The 20,460-nt window shown below is 38.4% G+C and overlaps 1 protein-coding gene across 6 annotated transcripts in view; it reads left to right on the forward strand.

Annotated features, from left to right (window-relative positions):
* Window positions 1-20,460, forward strand: part of TAB3 (TGF-beta activated kinase 1 (MAP3K7) binding protein 3) — a 91,639-nt gene that overhangs the window by 13,633 nt on the left and 57,546 nt on the right. The gene's annotated exons all lie outside the window — the stretch shown is intronic.

A 20,460-nucleotide genomic window follows, 5' to 3' on the forward strand; every position in this document is an offset into this window, starting at 1 on the left:
GTCTGTCCTGTTCTCTTGGTCTATGTGTTTGTTTCTATGCCAATACCATACTCTTTTAATGACTATAGATAGCTTTGTAAGATAGCTTGAAATCAGCGAGTATGATGCCTTCATCCCTGTCCTTTTTTCTTAGGATTGCTTTGGCCATTTTTTAGGGTCTTTTGGAGGTCAATCCTACACATTTTAGTATTGTTTATGTGAAATACCAAACCATCACTGGTATTTTGGAAAGGATTGTATTGACTCTGTGGATTGTTTTGGGTGGTTATGAATATCTTAACAATATTAGTTCTTCCAATCCACGAGCATGGTATTTCCTACCATTTATTTGTGTCTTCAATTTCTTTCATCACTGTCTTAATCCCATTACATAATATCATGTCATTTGCAGATAGTAAGAGTTTTACTTTTCCCTTACCAATTTGAATGCCTACTTTTTCTTGCCTAATTGGTCTGCTGAGATTACCAGTACTATGTTGAATCAAAGTGGTGAGATTGTGGACATCTTTGTGTTTGTTCCTTTGTTGGAGTGTGCTGTTATGTGAGAGCTTGTTATATATGACCTTTATTATATTGAGTTATGTTTCCTCTATACCTAAATTTGTTCAGATGTTTTATCATAAAAAGATAACTGATTTTTTTTTGCATCTATTGAGGTGATCATATATGATTTTTATTCTTTATTTTGTTAATGTGGTCTATAACATTGATTTACATGCTTGTATCTCTGGAATAAATCTCACTCGATTCTGGTGTATGATCCTTTTAATGTATTGTTGAACTTGGTTTGTTACTATTTTTTTGAGGATTTTGCATCTGTGTTCATCAGTGATACTGGCCTATAATTTTCTTTGATTGTGGTGTTCTTATTTAGTTTTGGTATCAGAGTAATGCTGGTCTTGTAAAATGAGTTTGGAAGTGTTCCCTTCTTTTCCATTTTTTGGGGGAAGAATTTGAGAATGATTGATACTCTTCTTTGAATGTTTAGTAGAATTCACTAGTGTCACTGCCTGTCCTGGTGTTTTGCTCATTGAAAGGTATTTGATTATTGATGCAATCTCCTTACTAGTGATAGTTCTTTTTTTTTAAGATTTTATTTATTTATTTGGGGTGCCTGGGTGGCTCAGTAGGTTAAGGCCTCTGCCTTTGGCTCAGGTCATGATCTCAGGGTCCTGGGATTGAGTCCCACAGCCCGCTCTCTGTTCAGCAGGGAGCCTGCTTCCTCCTCTCACTCTCTGCCTGCCTCTCTGCCTACTTGTGATCTCTCTCTGGCAAATAAATAAATAACATCTTAAAAAAAAAGATTTTATTTATTTCTTTGTTTGAGAGGGAGAGAGTGCATGTGCATGCACAAGCAGGGGAAGCTGCAGGCAGAGGGAGAAACAGGCTCCCCACTGAGCAAGGAGGCAGATGTGGGACTTGATCCCAGGACCCTGGGATCATGACCGGAGCCAAAGGCAGCAGCTTAACCAGCTGAGCCACCCAGGTGTTACACTAGTAATTGTTCTATTCACGTACTCTATTCTGCAATAATTTAGTCTTTGAAGGTTGTATGTTTCTAGGAATTAATTCATTTCTTCCAGGTTTTTCAGTTTACGTATAATTGTTTATTGTGGTCTCTTATGATCCTTTGTTTTATTTATTTATTTATTTATTTATTCATTCATTCATTCATTCATTCATTTATTTATTTATTTACTTACTTATTTGACAGAGATCACAAGTAGGCAGAGAGGCAGGCAGAGGGAGAGGAGGAAGCAGGCTCCCCTGCCAAGCAGAGAGCCCTATGTGGGGCTTGATCCCAGGACCCTGGGATCACGACCTGAGCTGAAGGCAGAGGCCTTAATCCACTGAGCCACCCAGGTACCCCCCCACCGATTCTTTGTATTTATGTGGGATCTCTTGCATCCTCTTTGATTCTGTTTTTATGTATTTGAGCCCTCTTTTTTTCTTGTTGAGTCTAGCTAAATGTTCTCAATTTTGTTATCTTTTCAGATAACTAGCTCTTCATTTTATTGATCTTTTCTGTTGTCTTTTTCATCTTTATTTCACTTATTTCTATTCTGTTCTTTGTCATTTCCTTCAGTCTATGAACTCTAGGCTTCCTCCCCTATCCCAGTTCCTTGGGGTGTAATGTTAAGTCATTTGAGATTTTTCTTGTCTTTTTATATAGGCATTTGTTGCTTTGAACTTTTCTGTTAGAACTGCTTTTTCTGCATTGCATAAATCTTGGCATATTTACATTTTCATTTGACTCAAAGTATTTCTTTTATTTATTTTTAAAAATCTTTAAAAATTTTTAAAGATTTTATTTATTTATTTGACAGAGATCACAAGTAGGCAAAGAGGTAGGCAGAGAGAGGGGGGGAAGCAAGTTCCCTGCTGAGCAGAGAGCCTAATGCAGGGCTTGATCCCAGGACCCTGAGATCATGACCTGAGCTGAAGGCAGAGGCTTAACCCACTGAGCCACCCAGGCACCCCTCAAGGGATTTCTTTAAAGTTTTTATTTAAGGGGTAGGCACCCCCGCCAAGCAGAGAGCCCGATGTGGGTGGCTCAGTTGTTAAGTGTCTACCTTCAGCTCAGGTCATGATCCCAGGTTGCAGTCAAGTCCCTTGTCGGGCTCCCTGCTCAGTGGGGAGGCTGCTTCTCGCTCTCCTGCTCTCCCTGCTTGTGTTCCCTCTCACATTGTCTCTCTCTCTCTCTGTCAAATAAATAAATAAAATCTTAAAAAAAATAGTTTTTATTTAAATTCCAGTTAGTTAACTTACAATGTAATAGTAGTTTCAGGTGTACAATACAGTGATGCAGCACTTGAATACATCACTTGATGCTCATCATAGGTGCACTTCTCAATCCCCTTCACCTGTTTCACTCCCCACCCGTCCCCTCTGGTAACCATCAGTTTGTTCTTTGTAGTTAAGATTCTGTTTCTTGGTTTGCCTCTCTTTTTTTCCTTTGCTCATTTGTTTTGCTTCTTAAATTCCACTTGAGTGAAGTCATATCATTTATCTTTCTCTGACTTTTTTTGCTTAGCATAATATTCTCTAGCTTTATTCACATCATTGCAAATGGCAGTATTTCATTCTTTTTTATGGCTGAGTAGTATTTCATTATATATTCCAGGAACCTCTATACTGGTTTCCAGAGTGGCTGCACCAGTTTGCATTTCCACCAATGGTGTAAGACTGTTCCCCCCTCTTTTTATTAATGATTTTATTTATTTATCTGACAGAAACACAGCGAGAGAGGGAACACAAGCAGGGGGAATGGGAGAGGGAGAAGCAGACTCCCTGCTGAGCAGGGAGCCCGACTCAGAGCTCGATTCCAGGACCCGGGGATCATGACCAGAGCTGAAGGCAGACGCTCAACGCCTGAGCCACCCAGGCATCTTGACAGTTTCCCTTTTTTTTTATAGCCTCACCAGCACCTGCTGTTTTCCTGTGTTGATTTCAGCCATTCTGACAGGTGTGCAATGATCACTCATTGTAGTTTTGAATTGTATTTCCCTGACAATGAGTGATGTAGAGCATCTTTTCATGTGTCTGTTGGCTGTCTGGACGTCTTCTTTGGAGACCTGTCTATTCATGTCTTCTGCCATTTTTTAACTGGATTATTCAATTTTGGGAGGTTGACTTTGATAAGTTCTTTATATATTTCGGATACTAACTCTTCATCAGATGTCATTTGTAAAATCTTCTCCCATTCCATAGGTCACCTTTTTGTTTTATTATTTCCTTCACTGTGCACAAGCTTTTTATTTATTTATTTTTATTTATTTATTACTGGTATTTTGGGATTACTTCCAAGCTTTTATTTTGATGTAGTCCTAGTAGTTTATTTTTGCTTTTGTTTCCCTTGCCTCTGGTAACATAACTAGAAAGAAGTTGCTATAGCTGATGTCAAAGAAGTTACTGCCTGTGTTCTCTTCTAGGATTTTTATGGTTTCAAGTGTTACATTGAAGTCTTTCATCCATTTTGAATTTATTTGTGTGTATGGTATAAGAAAGTTGTCTACTTTCCTTCTTTTGCATGTCGCCATCCAGTTTTCCAAAGACCATTTGTTGAAGAGACTGTCTTTTCCATTCGATATTCTTTCTTGATTTGTTGAAGGTTAATTGACCATATAGTTGGGAGTTCATCTCTGGGATTTCCACTTTGTGACATGGGTCTATGGGTCTGTTTTTGTGTCAGTACCATACTGTTTTGATTACTGTACCTTTGTAATATAACTTGAAGTCTGGAATTGTGATGTCTCCAACCTTGCTTTTCTTTTTCAAGATTGTTTTGCCTATTGGAGGTCCTTTGTGGTTCTATACAAATTTTAGGATTGTTTTAGTTTGTGGGGAAAAAACCCTGTCAGTATTTTGGTAGGGATTGCATGAAATAATGTAGATTCTTGTCTTAATGTACTTCTTGATTTCTCTTTTTGATTTCTTTGTTAACCCATTCAATGTTCGGTAGCACGTTGTTTAATCTCCACATATTTATGAATTTTCTGTTTTTCTTCTTTTAATTGATTTCAGTTTCATACTATTGTAGTTGGAAGAAGATGCTAAATATGTGTCTTTATTTTTTCTCACGACCATTTCTGAAGTTTCAAATGTATTGGCATTACAGTTACACTTTTTTGTCATTTAATGTGTACAGATTTCTTAGTGATAGTCCTCCCTTCTGTTCCTTTTTAAAACAGCTTTGAGTATACAATTTAATTTTTTTTTATTTGACAGAAAGAGAGAGAGGGCACAAGCAGGAGGAGCAAGGCTCCGGCTGAGCAGAGAGCCCAATAAGGGGCTCCATCTCAGGACCCTGGGATCATGATGTGAGCTGAAGGCAGATGCTTAGCCGACTGAGCCACCCAGGTGCCACTCAATTTAGTGGTTTTTAATACATTCATAGAGTTGTCCACCATCATCATAATCAATTTTAGAACATTTTCATCACCCCAGAAAGACATCCTGCTCCCCTTTATCTCCCAAACTCTCTTCCCTCTTCATCAGCCTTAGGTAATCACAAGTCCTTTTTCCCCTTACAGAGTTGTTTATTCTGCAATTTTCATATAAATGGAATCATATGATATTTGGTCTTTTGTGAACGGCTTTCTTTTACTTTTCATAATGTTAAGGTTTACCTATATTGTAACATTTATCAGTTTTATATTTTATTGCCAGAAAATACTACATTTTATGAATATGTCATTTTATTTATTCATTTATCAATTGATGGACATTTGGGTGATTTTTATTTTCTGGCTACCGTGGATAAAAGCTACCGTAATCATTCATGTAAAAGTTTTCATGTGGTTGTCTATTTTTATTTCTCTTGGGCCTTTTTCATTTGTTACTGGATATATGTATCCCCCCCCCCCCACTTTTAAAAATAATTTCCGTGGCATTTGGGTGGCTCAGTCGGTTAAGCATCTGCTTTCTGCTCAGGTCATGATCTTTGGGTCTGGGATCAAGTCCTGTGCTCAGCAGGGCGTCTGCTTCTCCATCGTCCCTCCCCCACATTCATGCTTCTGCACGCGAGCGCTCTCTCTCTCTCTTTCTCTTTCAAAATAAATAAAATAAAATAAAATAAAATAAAATAAAATAATTTCTGTGGAGGTTTAGCAATTAGAGTAATTTTTAAAAAACAACAATAACAAAAAACCCATTTGGGGTGTTTTTCTGTCTTGTTAATATCTGCTTTTATGTTCATTATTTCCTTTTACTTATTTAGAATTTACTTTGCTTTTCTTATTCTAACTTCTTAACAGGGGTAGTTAGGTATAAATGTGCAACCTTCTATCCTTCCTAACACATGGATTTAAAACTATCATTTCAAGGGAGACAAACTGTAAGAGACTCTGGACTCCTGGAAACAAAACTGAGGGATACAGAAAGGGGGGTTAGGGGGATGGGGTAACCGGGTGATGGGTTTTGTGGTGAGCAGTGGGTGTTATATGCAACTAATGAATTTGTTGAACACTATCTCAAAAACTAATGATGTACTATATGGTGGCTAACTGAACATAATAAAACTTGAAACAAAAAATTACATTTCACTTTCAAGTATTTACACGAATTCCATAATTTTGGGGGGTAATATTTTCATTATTTCATATCACTTTCTGATTTCCATTGTTATGTCTTCTTTGATCCATGGGTTATTTAATAAAATTGTATTTCTTAAGTTCTAGTAATAAGAGAATTTTCTAAGTATGTGTATTTTGTAATTGGTTTCTGCCTTTATCACATTTTTCTTAGAGAACTTCCTTTGAGTGACTTTAAGATTCTTCAGATTTACTTTATGGTCAACCTGTGGTCATTTTCTGTAATGTAAGTGCTTGGCAAGTGTATGTTCTGTAGGTCTTGGATTCAGTGTTCTGTGTGTGCCTATTGGTGAAGTTTGTTAACTGTGTTGTATCAGTATTATTACAGATTTTTCATCATCTTACTCTTTTAACTACCGAGAGAGATCTTTTTTTTAATATAAAGATTTTATTTATTTGATAAAGACAAAGAGAACAAGCTGGGGGAGTGTCAGAGGGAAAGGGAGAAACAGGTCCCTGCCCAGCAGAGAGCCCAAGGTGGGGCTTGATCCTAAGACCCTGGGATCATTACCTGAGCTGTAGGTAGACGCTTAACCAGCTGAGCCACCCAGGGAATGGGGGAGAGATTTTTAAAACTGCCACTGTGATACTGACCTGTGTCTGTTTCTCCTAGTAATTGTATCCACTTTACCTATGTATATAATTTGAGGCCATGTTACTAGTTGCATACAAATTTAGTTAATTATATTGTTGTGGTGAATTAAATGTTTTACTGTTTTTGAAGTGACTCTTAAGTCTGGTGATGATTTTTCTTTGATGTCTGTTTTGTCTGAAACTAATTTAGCTATTGCATCTTTACTTTGGCTAATGTTTGCATGATGTATTTTTCTACCCTTTTAATTGTTTTTTAAAAAGATTTTATTTATCCATTTGACAGAGAGAAAGAGAGAGAGAGACAGTGAGCATGTGCATGAACAGGGGGAGCGGCAGATGGAGAGGGAGAAGCAGGCTCCTTGCTGAGCAGGGAGCCGGATGCTGTGCTTGATCCCAGGATCCTGGGATCATGACCCAAGCCAAAGGCAGACTCTTAACCAACTGAGCCACCCAGGTGCCCCTACTTTTAATCTTTTTGCATTATGTTTTGGATGGGTCTCTTGAAAGCAACATCTATTTGTAGGTTTTTTTTTTTAATTTTTAAAGACTTTATTTATTTATTTGACAGAGAGGGATCACAAGTTAGGTAGAGGGGCAGGCAGAGAGAGGAGGCTCCCCTCTGAGCAGAGAGCCCGATGCGGGGCTTGATTCCAGGACTCTGAGATCGTGACCCAAAGCCGAAGGCAGAGGCTTGATCCACTGAGCCACCCAGGTGCCCCTCTAGGTTTTTTTTTGTTTGTTTGTTTGTTTGTTTCAAAAATCCAATCTGATAATCTTTAATGTTTTGGAGAACATTTAATTGATTCACATTTAATATGATTACTGGCATTTTGGGATTACTTCCAGTGTCACATTTCTGTTTCACCTGTTAGGTATTTTCTTTGTCTCTTCCTTTAGTTTGATTATCTTTTATATCACTTTTTCCATTATTGGTTCAAATATCACCTATTCACTTTAATTTTTTTTTGTGATTGCCCAGGGCTTACAGCATGTATATTTCACTTATCAAAGTTTAGTGTTAAGTGATACTTTTACTTTCCTCTTGGTTGAAGCAAGAATATTAAAACTCCTTAGTTCCATTTAACCACCTCCTGACATATATGCTTTTGTCATGTAACTTCACTTTCTGTATATATTTTTTTATAAAAGGTATACATATTTAATGTATATAACTTAGTTCAGAGATAAGTTTCTGCGTGTATCTTAAATTCCACAAGACAATATTTTATACAGTGTTTTGTTAGGTTTTAAACTGCTTCCTTAAACTTTCATGAAAGTTTATTCTTTTCTGTATCTCTGACCTTCCAGTTTGGATCAGTTTTCTTTTGCTTTATGATTTTTTGGGTTTGCTGGAAGTGAATTCTGTTTTTACTTGTCTGAAAATATATTTCATTTCCATTCTTGATGGATATTTTTTCTGCAGTTGTTGTTGGCAGTTGTTGGCAGTTGTTTTTCTTTCTGCTCCTCAGAAACTGTTTTAGCTTCCATGTTTGTTGTTACAAATTAAGCTATCTGAAGTGTTGCTTCTTTGAAAGTAATCTCCTCCCCCCTCATGCATTTAAGTTTTTCTTTGTTGATTGTGAGCTTGGAATTCATTGAGAATTTTTTAGAAGGTCTTATTTATTTATTTGAGAGAGAGAGAGCGAGAGAAAGAGAGAGGAAGTGCAGGAGCATGTGGCGGTACAGAGGGAGAGGGAGAAGCAGACTCCCTGCCTAACAGGGAGCCCGACATGGGGCTTGATCCCAGAACCCCAGCATCATGATCTGAGTGGAACCCAGAAGCTTACCTGACTGAAGCCCCAGGTGTTCCCATTGAGAATCTTTAGTATGTGGTCTGATATCATCTATCATTTTTGGAAAATTTCAGCTATTCATATATTGCTTTTGCCCCATACTGTTTTTTCTCCTGGGATTCCAATTAACTACATTGTATGGTAGACCTTCCACTGTACTCTAAGCTTTTTTTCTTCCTAATCTGTCTTTTGATTTACTATCCCACCGGCTTTAAACCTGTTTATTGAATTCTTAATTTTGGTTTTTGCATTTTTCAGTATCACGATTACTTTTTCTTTTAAAAATCTTCTATGTCAATTTTTACGGTATTTTAGTTCACTGCTGGGTTCACGTTGTAATTTAAAAATCTCTATTTGGTAATTCCAATATTTGGAGTCCCTCTGAGTCACTTTTTGTTGTTTGCTATTTGGCATTTGATCTTTATTTCTTGTCTCAAGTGTCTAGTTCTCAACTGTATGCTGGGCATTGGATTTGAAAGATCATTTTAGAAATTGAGACCAAGGATGTCTTCCAGAAAGGATTTATTTTTGTGGCATCTGGTTTGGTGTTTTTTTTGGGGGGGGGGCCGGTGGCGGGGAGAGAAGGAGCAGAGGGAGAAAATCTTAAGTAGGCTCTACACCCAGTGCAGAGCCCCACAGAAGGCTGGATCTCACAACCCTGAGATCATGACCTGAGCCAAAATCAAGAGTTAGATGCTTAACCACTTGAACCACTCAGGTGCCCCATATTTTTGTGACATCTGCTTGAGAGAATCCAGGATTACTTAGTCTCATCTCAACTTTTAAGACTTTTTCTTGGCCAACCAGTTGACTCAGGGCCAAATTCCATTCAGTGTATGGATTGATTGATTTCTTGTTCACCCTTACTAATATGGTACTGCTCTTCAGTTTCCTGACCTGAAGGTGGGAGAAGAGGATTTCCTTTTGTCCTTCTCAGCCTGTCAGGCTGTCAGATGCAGTTTGACCTAAGTTTCCTCTGAGTTGTTGGATAACTTCTCAGAATCTTCTGATCCTTTAATCAATCCAAAAGCACTATCCTGTTGGTTCTTCAATCTTTTACAAAAGTCATTCCTTTTTTTAAAGATTTTATATATTTATTTGTGTGTGAGAGAAAGATAACACATGAGAGGCAGGGAGAGGCAGAGGGAGAAGGAGAAGCAGACTCTCTGCTGAGGAGGGAGCCAGACATGGGGCTCATTCCCAGGACCCTGGGATCATGACCTGGGCCAAACGCTGATGCCTAACTGATTGAGCCACCCAGGTGCCCCTGTAAGAGTCATTTCTTTTATTTTGTGTAGTTCTGTTTATATGTCTTCAGCAGGAAAATTGGTTTAAATCAAGTAATGTGCCATAACCAAAAGAGGAGGTCCTTCTGTTGGCTCTTTATGGCAGAATATGCTTTTGTTATGTTTCTCTAAGAGTTCAGACTCAGCCCCTAGTTCTCTTTTAAGTTTTGTTTTCACTTGGATAATTATATACATTTGTATTAAAAGGTTATGTTCTGTGTGTGTGTGTATAAATTATAAAGAAACTTTTACCAGAATACTCAGTGTTTTAAGTCTCTTCAATGTTGGGCAGTTTCTAGACCTTGACAATGGACACATTTGTTGTATTTAAGTTTCAGCTAAAAATAGTGTCTGGAATGAGTCTCAGAACATGAATCCCTCTTAATTGCTCTTGAAAATGGGATATGCAGTATCAACTAATTTTTTTTATGTTGTGGAAAAGAATGCTTTCCTAGCTACACTTTTACCATCATTACATCTTTCTTAGTTTATCTCTTTGTAGGTATTATATATATCTGTCCTTTTGAAAATAGAAAGATGCCATTCTGCAGAGATGCCTTTTTGCTGTCCTGTGAGAGGTCTCAAACAGCCTCATAAATTAATATAGTTATTTGCAAGTGAGGAACATTTTCCTTCTTTGTGTAGTTTCCATAATAGCCTGGTAAAGTGGTGATAGTTACGTGTATTACACAAAGGGTTAGGTAACAGGGCCTAAGAGAAATTAAGTGACTTGTCTGTTGCCTTATACCTGGTTAAGGGCATATGTCCTTTGTGACCACTAGGGCATTTTTTTTTTTCATCTCTTGTGACCCGTTAAAACTTGCCTATAGATACTCACTGATTGCCTAGTTTTGTCATGTTAATGCTTTTTTCTTTCTGTAAACTAAATGGCAGAATGACTTCATAATTCATGTCCTAAGGATTGAGACAATTGAGAGATTATGCCTTCATATCTGAGCCTCAGTGACTCCCCCACCCCTGCCCCACCCCCTTCCACTAGCTCTGGAATTTGCCAACTCTTCTGCCCTGTTGGAAAGCTTGCTTTTGTTACTATCTTTTCTTATCCCCACGTGTATAGTCAGTCCTTTCCCTCTCTTTAGACATGCTTCTCTTTTTCCACTTCTGAGAGATACCTTTCTTTTTTTCTGACACATTTGCCATCCTTATTCTTCTTATGGTTAAAATCAAACTCTAACTCCCTTACTGGATATCTTCTTTTTTTTTTTTTTTTTTTTTAATTTTATTTAATTGACAGAGAGAGGGAAATCACAAGTAGGCAGAGAGGCAGGCAGAGAGAGAGAGTGGGGAGGAAGCAGGCTCCCTGCGGAGCAGAGAGCCCGATGCGGGACTCGATCCCAGCACCCTGGGATCATGACCTGAGCCGAAGGCAGAGGCTTCAACCCACTGAGCCACCCAGGCACCCACTGGATATCTTCTGTAAGACTTTTTCTCTTGCTTCTCTAATCACTCGATTAAAATCCTAGTAAAAATCTTGTTTGCTCTGATCATTTGAATCTTAGGGAGAACAAAAAGCTTTTCTCCCTTGGACCTTTTTTTGCAGCAGTAGAGTCACTGCTTCACCAGAAGTATGGTGCTTCTGCATGGTGCTTACATCTCACTTCAATGCTCTTGATAGGGTAACCTTGAACAGTTATCTTTTATTGGGTCTGTGAATGTCAAATGTTCTTGTTTACTTGTAGTATATTCAGTTACATAGTGTTCATTTACTACATGTTTAAGGGTATGAGGATGTGGCCTCATTCAGTATTACTCCATTTTCTTTCAAGAACTATTTTTTTTAGATCCCTGTCTAAGGGTTCTTTTCTTGAAAGTTCATTTATTACTTTTGCCTCCTGTCCCACTGACAAATCTGTCATGCATTGACATATTGATAGATCTGGGTGGTTCAATTGGTTAGGCATCTTACTGTTGATTTCGGTTCGGGTCATCGTCTCAGGGTCCCGAGATTGAGTCCCCCTGTGAGGCTCTGCACTCTCTGGGGGGGTCTCCTCTTTTCCCTCACCCTCTGCCCCTCTGTCCCTGTTCTGCCACATGAGTTCTCGCTCACTCTCCGATCTTTAAAAACAAAAATAAAATTTTGATAGAACTGTGACTGGTGCCATCATCTTTTTGGATATCCTCATCAGAACTTTTGCATTTTCCCCCTTCCTTTTTTAAAATCTTGTATCTATTTTGTTGTCTGCTTTGGTTATTTTTCTTTGGTTAACTGGTTATTTCGTTTCTTTCGTATGGTTATTTTTCTTTCGTTTGCTTTACCTGAACCCATCTCTCCTTTCTCTGAACTCTGTTATTAGTGTATGGATTATGTTCTTTTTCACCAGCTCAGGTGGAAGCTTTAAACCGGGAATGGGCTTCCCAGTCTTCCTTTACCACTTACTGCAGAGCCTGCATATAATAACTTTTCAATAAATACTTAAATTAAATGTGCAGTATAATCAGTTATAAATGATAATGTGATCATTATAATTAATAATACGGTTACTAACATTAGTATTAAATTGATAGTTAAAATAAATAGTGTTGGCTTTTTAAGGATTTTATCTTTGGACTGTGGACTGCCTTAAGAACTCTTGCAGTAGTCTTATATCTGCAGATTTTTCTGCAGTCTCTGTAAAAAGTAATGAAAGTGTTCTTTTAAATGTTAATTTGAATTCATTGTTGTTTTCTCCTTAGACTCTGCAGTGACTCTATTTGATTGCTTTTATTTTAACCCTTTTTGTGAACATTTTGAAGATTTGATTTATTTATTTGATAGACAGAGATCACAAGCAGGCAGAGAGGCAGGCAGAGAGAGAGGAGGAAGCAGGCTCCCTGCTGAGCAGAGAGCCCGATGCGGGGCTGGATCCCAGGACCCTGGGACCATGACCTGAGCCGAAAGCAGAGGCTTTAACCCACTGAGCCACCCAGACGCCCCAACATTTTGAAATGTACACTAAGTTTAGTGAACCTCTGTGCTGTGGTCATCAACATTTCACCATACTTGTTTCCTCATCCCCTACTCCACTATTTTGCTGAGGATTTATAGCGTATCTAAGACATTATTTTATTCCTAAATAATATGTCTCCAAAGCAGCACATTATCTTGCATTACCGCAATTTATGATCATATACAACACACCTGATAATAAAATCTTTTTTTAAAAAAGAAATCATTTATTTACTTGACAGAGATCACAAGTAGGCAGAGAGGCAGGCAGAGAGAGAGGGGGAAGCAGGCTCCCTGCTGAGCAGAGAGCGTGATGTGGGGCTCGATCCCAGGACCCTGGGATCATGACCTGGGCAGAAGGCAGAGGCTTTAACCTGCTGAGCCACCCAGGCACCCTTGATAATGATTTCTTAATAGCTTATATGATATTTAGTCCATGTTCGAGTTACCCCAGTTCTCTAAAAAACTTTTCTATGTAGTTTGTTTGATTTGTTGCAGGTTCAGGTGATAACATCCTGATCCCCTCATGGAACCCTACTTTTTTTTTTTTATTTTATTTATTTGTCAGAGAGAGAGTGAGTGAGAGCGAGCACAGGCAGACAGAGTGGAAGGAAGAGTCAGAGGGAGAACCAGGCTCCCTGCGGAGCAAGGAGCCCGATGTGGGACTCGATCCCAGGACGCTGGGATCATGACCTGAGCCGAAGGCAGCTGCTTAACCAACTGAGCCACCCAGGCGTCCCTGGAACCCCACTTTTTACCTCATTCTTTTATCATCCATTGATTACCAGTGCATGGATTAGTTATTTAATTAAAAATTAGGAAATTGAGGGGTGCCTGGCTGGCTGAATTGGTAGAGCATGTGAGGCTTGATCTTGGGGTTATGTGTTCAAGCCCCACATTGGGGGTAGAGTTTACTAAGTAAATAAATAAATAAAACAAAGTAGTGATTTTTCTAATTTGGTCACTTCTGCCATTATTAGCTGTACTCTTTCTCTGTAGAAGATTTTTCCTCATTTTAATAGGGCTACTTGGTTAACCTGAAATATCTAATCCGTTTTTGAGCTGTTAACGCCTCTTGGGGAACTCAAGACTGCTTTCTTCTTTTTCAAATTGCTGTATAAGTAGTGTACAATGTTATATTAGCTTCAGGTGTACAATACACTGATTCAACAATTCTTTGTATTACTCAGTGCTCACCATAAGTGTAGTCACTATCTTGTCACCAAACAACATTATTACAATGTAACTGACTATATTCCCTATGTTACTTTTCATTTAAGTGACTTAACTTATTTTATAACTAGAAGTTTGTACATTTTACTCCCTTTTGTTTCATCCATTCCCCCACCCACCTCCCGTATGGCAACCATCAGCTTGTTCTCTGCATTTAAGAGTCTGTTTTACTGTGTTTTGCTTTTTAGATTCTACATGTAAGTGAAATCATATGGTATTTGTCTTTCTCTGACTTACTTCACTTAGCACAATACCTTCTAGGTCCCCATCTATGTTGTCTCAAATGCCAAGATACAATTTTTTATGGTTGAGTAATACTCCATTACTCGCACACACATACATACACGCTACATCTTCAGTGGTTCGTTCATCTATGGATGGGCACTTGGGTTGTTTCCATATCTTGGCTATTGTAAATAATGCTGCAGTAAACACAAGGGTGCAGATATCAAATTAATGTTTTCATTTTCTTTGGGTAAGGACCCAGTAGTGGAATTACTGTATTATATAGTATTTCTATTTTTAATTTTTTGGGGAACCTCCATACTGTTTTCCACAGTGGCTATACTCATTTATATTTCCACCAACAATGAGTCAAGATTCCCTTTTCTCTACATCCTTTCCAACACTTGGTATTTCTTGGCTTTTTGAAATAGCCATTCTGACAGGTTTAAGGTGGTATCTCATTGTGATTGGCATTTCCGTAATGACTGAACATCTTTTTTTTTTTTTTTTAAGATTTTATCTATTTATTTGACAGAGAGAGAGAGAGATCACAAGTAGGCAGATCAGCAGCAGGCAGAGAGAGGGGGAAGCAGGCTCCCTGCCGAGCAGGGAGTCCAATGCAGGGCTTAATCCCAGGACCCTGAGACCATGACCCGGGCCAAAGGCAGAGGCTTAACCAACTGAGCCACCCAGGTGCCCCTGAACATCTTTTTATGTGACGTCCATTTGTATATCTTTTTTGGAAAAATGTCCATTCAGGTCTTCTCATTTTTTAATCAGATTACTTGAGGGGTTTTTTTGGCCTTGAGTTGTTAGATGTTCTTTTTATATTTTGGATATTAGCCCCTTATCAGTTAATGTATTTGCAAGTATCTTTTTTCATTCTGTAGGTTGCTTTTTCATTTTGTTGATGCTTTTCTTTGTTGTGTAAAAGCCTGTTATTTTGGTGTAGTTCCAATAGTTTAATTTTGCTTTTGTTTCCCTTGCCTGGGGGACATATCTAGAAAAATGTTGCTAAGCCTGATGTCTCTGAAATTGCTAGCTATGTTTTCTTCAAGGAGTTTTGTATTTTCAGGTTTTAGATTTATGTCTTCAATCCATTTTGAGTTTATTTTTGTGTATGGTGTAAGAAAGTGGTCCATTTTCGTTGTTTAGCCTGTAGCTTGTTCGGTTTTCCCAGCATCATTTATTAAACAGACTCCTTTCCCCATTGTATACTCTTACCTCCTTTGTCATAGGTTAATTGACTAAGTGTGGCTTTATTTCTATGCCTTCTATTTTGTTTCTTTGATCTATGTATCTGTTTTTGTGCCAGTAGCATAGTGTTAATTATTACAGCTTTATAGTATGTCCTGAGATCTGGGATTGTAGTACCTCCAGGTTTGTTCTTTCTCAAGATTGCTTTGGCTTGTCACGGTGTTTAGTATTATTTGTTCTAGTTCTGTGAAAAATGCTCTTGGTATTTCAATAGGGATTACAGTGAATGTATAGATTTCTTTGGGTATTATGGATATTTAAAAATATTAATTATTCTAATCCCTGAGCACGAAGTATCCTTCCATTTGTGTCTCTTCAGTTTCTTTCATTGGCGTTTTATAGTTTTCAGAATACAGGTCTTTCACATTCTGAGTTAAGTTTATTTGTAGGAATTTCATTCTCTTTGGTGAAATTAAATGGAATTGTTTTAATTTGTGTTTCTACTACTTCATTATTAATGTGTAGAAATGCAACATATTTCTGTATATTAATTTTATATCCTGCAACTTACTGAGTTCATTGATCAGTTCTAATAATTTTTTGGTGGAAGCTTTAGGGTTTTTTCTATGTAGTATCACGTCAGCTGCAAATAGGTTTACTTATTCTCTACAACTTTGTGCCCCCCCCTTTTTTTTCTTTTTCTTGTCTGACAGATCTATGTTGAGCAAAAGTGGTGAGCGTGGACATCCTTGTCTTCCTGATCTTAGAGGAAAAGTTCTCACTTTTTCATCATTGAGTATGCTGTTAGCTGTGGGTTTTTATATGTGTGTTTTATTGTGTTATGGTATGTTCACTCTCATCCTACTTTGTTGGGAGTTTTTATCGTGAGTGGTTGTGGTACTCTGTCAAGTGCTTTTTCTGCAACTGTTGAGATAATCATAAGGTTTTTTATCCTTTCTCTTGATTATTTGATGTCTCATTGATTTTTGAGTATTGTACCACCTTTGCATCCCTGGAATAAATCCTACTTGATCACAGTGAATGATTCTTTTAATGTAATAATGAATTGGTGTGCTCACATTTTGTTGAGGATTTTTCATTTCTTTTCATCAGGGATATTTCTCTGTAATTTTCTTTTATTCTAATATCTTCGTCTGGTTTTGGTATCAGGGTACTGCTGGTCTCATAGAATGATTAGGGAATTTTTTTTCCTATTTTTTGGAATACTTTGTTCAGGATAGGTATTAACTTTTTATTTATTTTTTAAAAAATATATTTCTGGCAAAGAATTTTATTTTTTTTTTAAGATTTTATTTATTTATTTGACAGAGAGAGATTACAAGTAGGCAGAGAGGCAGTCAGAGAGAGGAGGAAGCAGGCTCCCTGCTGAGCGGAGAGCCCGATGTGGGGCTCCATCCCAGGACCCTGGTAACATGACCTGAGCCAAAGGCAGAGGCTTTAACCCACTGAGCCACCCAGGCACCCCGGTATTAACTCTTTAAATAATTGGTAGAATTCACCTGTGAAGCTATGTGGATCTAGACTTTCGCTTTTTGTAAGTTTCTTGATTACTGATTCGGTTTTATCTATTATAGTAATCATTCTGTTCAAATATTCTATTTCTTCCTGATTCAGTTTTAGAAAATTGTATGTTTCTAGGAATTTAGCCATCTCTTCTAGGTGTCCATTTTCATGCTGCATAATTTTTGGTAGTAGTCTTTCTCTCTCTTTTTTTTTTTAAGATTTTATTATTTATTTGACAGAGATCACAAGTAGGCAGAGGCAGAGAGAGAGAAAGGAGGAGGCAGGCTCCCCGCTGAGCAGAGAGCCCGATGCAGGGCTCGATCCCAGGACCCTGAGATCATGACCTGAGCTGAAGGCAGCGGCTTAACCCACTGAGAGCCACCCAGGTGCCCCAGTCTTTCTCTCTTTTTTAAAGATTTTATTTATTTATTTGATAGAGATCACAAGTAGGCAGAGAGGCAGGCAGAGAGAGAGGCAGAGGCAGATGTAGGGTCCCCGCTCAGCCGAGATCCTGATGTGGGGCTCCATCCCAGGAACCTGGGATCATGATCTGGGCTGAAGGCAGAGGTTTTAGCCCACTGAGCCACCCAGGCGCCCCTTGGTAGTAGTCTGTTACAGTCCTTTGTGTTTTTGTGATGTCAGTTTGTTACTTCTCTTTCATTTCTGATTTATTTGAGCTCTCTTTTTTTTTTTTTAAAGATTTTATTTATTTATTTGACAGAGAGAAATCACAAGTAGGTAGAGAGGCAGGCAGAGAGAGAGAGGAGGAAGCAGGCTCCCTGCCGAGCAGAGAGCCCGATGCGGGACTCGATCCCAGGACCCTGAGATCACGACCTGAGCCGAAGGCAGCGGCTTAACCACTGAGCCACCCAGGCGCCCCGAGCTCTCTTTTTTTATTGATGAATCTGGCTAATGGTTATCAATTTTATCTTTTAAGAACAAGCTCCTCATTTTATTGATCATTTTTTATTGTAGTCTCTATGTCATTTATTTTTCCTGTAGTCTTTACTATTCCCTTCTTTCTACTAGTTTTGGGCCTTGTTTTTTCTAGCTTCCTTAGGAATAAGGTTAGATTGTTTATCTGACATTTTTCTCATTTCTTGAGGAAGGCCTGTATTGCTATAAATTTCCCTCGTAGAACTGTTTTTGCTGCATCCCAAAGATTTTGGACCAACATATTTTCATTTTCATATGTCTCTATGTATTTTTTGATTTCCCATTTGATTTCTTGGTTGACCCATTTTTTTAGTATCATGTTGTTTTAGCCTGCGTGTATTTGTGTTTTTCCGGAATTTTTTCTTGTAATTGATTTGTAGTTTCATACTGTTTTGGTTGGAAAAGATGGTTGATGTGTTTTCAGTTTTCATTGAGACTTGTTTTGTGGCCTTACATGATCTATTCTGGAGAATGTTCCATGTGCACTTGAAGAGAATGTGTATTCTGTTTTGGGATGGAATGTTCTGTGCATATCTGTTAGGTCTGTCTGGTCTAATGTGCTGCTTAAAGCCATTCTTTCCTTTTCATTTTCTGTCTGAATGATCTATCTGTGGATGTAAGTGGGGTGTTTAAGTTCACTACTATTATTACTGTCTGTTTCTCCCCTTTCTGTCTGTTAATAATTGGTTTACGAATTTTGGTTCTTCTATGCTGGGTGCATAGATATGTACAACTTTTATATCCTCTTACTGCATTGTTTCCTTTATTATTATGTATGGCTTTTGTCTCTTGCTACAATTTTCATTTTAAAGTCTATTTTGTCTGATATAGGTATTGATACCCTGGCTCTTGTACATAGTAAGTTTTTGTTTGTTTGCTTTGTTTTGTTTTGTTTTTTTAAATAGGCTCCATACCCAGTGTGGAGCACAACACGGGGTCTGAAACCATGGCCTGAGATTAAGACCTGAGCTGAGCTGAAATGAGAAGGTCAGAGCCTTAACTGACTGAGCCACCCAATTTCCTGATATACTCTGGCTTTTTTTGTTTGTTTGTTTTCTCACTTGATTTGTATGATAAATGCTTTTCCATCCCTTCACTTTCAGTCCACATGTGTCTTTAGTTCTGAAGTGAGTGTCTTGTAGACTGCATATAGATGAATCCTGTTTTTTTAATTCATTGACCTGGTATCTGTTTTTTTTTTTTTTTAAATAAGTAGGCCCCACACCCAGCATGAGGTTTGAACTCATGACCCTGAGATCAGGAGTTGCATGCTGTGCAGACTGAGCCATTCAGGTGCCCCTTACCTTGTATCTTTCTATTGGCGCTTTAGTCCATTTGCATTTAAAGTAATTATTGATAGGTATGTACTTATTTCTGCTTTCTTCTTTATGTATATTTATATATATTCACTGGCATTTATGATCAGGTATTTTTCTTTTTTCGTATTTTTGAGTGTTAGGTGATTGACTTTGTGAGTTGGGTTATGGGTTATGGTTAAAGACTTCCCAGTCTTTAGTGAGCAGTTGTAGTTCTTTTTTTTTTTTCTTTTTTTTTTTTTTTAAAGATTTTATTTATTTATTTATTTGACAGAGAGAAATCACAAGTAGATGGAGAGGCAGGCAGAGAGAGAGAGAGAGAGGGAAGCAGGCTCCCTGCCGAGCAGAGAGCCCGATGCGGGACTCGATCCCATGACCCTGAGATCATGACCTGACCCGAAGGCAGTGGCTTAACCCACTGAGCCACCCAGGCACCCTCTTTTTTTTTTTTCTTTTTTAATTTTATTTTGTAATTTTTTAAAAGATTTTATTTATTTACCTGACAAAGATCACAAGTATAGGCAGAGAGGCAGGCAGAGATAGAGGGGGAAGCAGGCTCCCCACTGAACAGAGAGCCCGATGTGGGGCTTGATCCCAGGACCCTGAGATCATGACCTGAGCTGAAGGCAGAGACTTAATCCACTGAGCCACCCAGGGGTACCTCTTTTTTTTTTTTTTTTAAGATTTTATTTATTTGACAGAGATAGCAAGTAGGCAGAGAGGCAGGCAGAGAGAGAGAGAGAGAGGGAGAAGCAGGCTCCCTGCCAAGCAGAGAACCAGATGTGGGGCTCGATCCCAGCACCCTGAGATCATGACCTGAGCTGAAGGCAGAGGCCCAACCCACTGAGCCACCCCTGCACCCTGAGCAGTTGTAATTCTATTGAGAAGGTATATCAGGTGACAACCATATACCCTCTTTGCTGTTGGGCTTTGCTGTAAGGGTGTGGTGCTCATTTGGGGTGTGGAAATCTGAAAAATTCCTTTACCAGAGAATAATTTAGACATGGTATGGAGTCATTTAAATTTTAAGACCTTTGGCTCTTAAGGAACCTGAAACCCATTAAATTTTAATGGCTAGTATAAATGGGAAGCTACCAGGACCCCTGATGGTTTGCCAGGGCTGCAATTAAAGTTCTTCTTGCTAGCTTTCTGGGAAGACAAAACCTCAGAAAATCTTTGCCCTAATCCTAACCCTCTGCTGTTGATAGATCTCCCTTAGGTACTAAAAGCGACTTAGTGGGAAGGGGACCAAGGTGACTGATTTACTCAGGTGAACTTCCTGTTAGTGTTGATGGAACATCAACCTTATTTACTGAA

Source organism: Mustela nivalis (assembly GCF_964662115.1).
Source record: "Mustela nivalis genome assembly, chromosome: X".
Taxonomy (NCBI): domain Eukaryota; kingdom Metazoa; phylum Chordata; class Mammalia; order Carnivora; family Mustelidae; genus Mustela; species Mustela nivalis.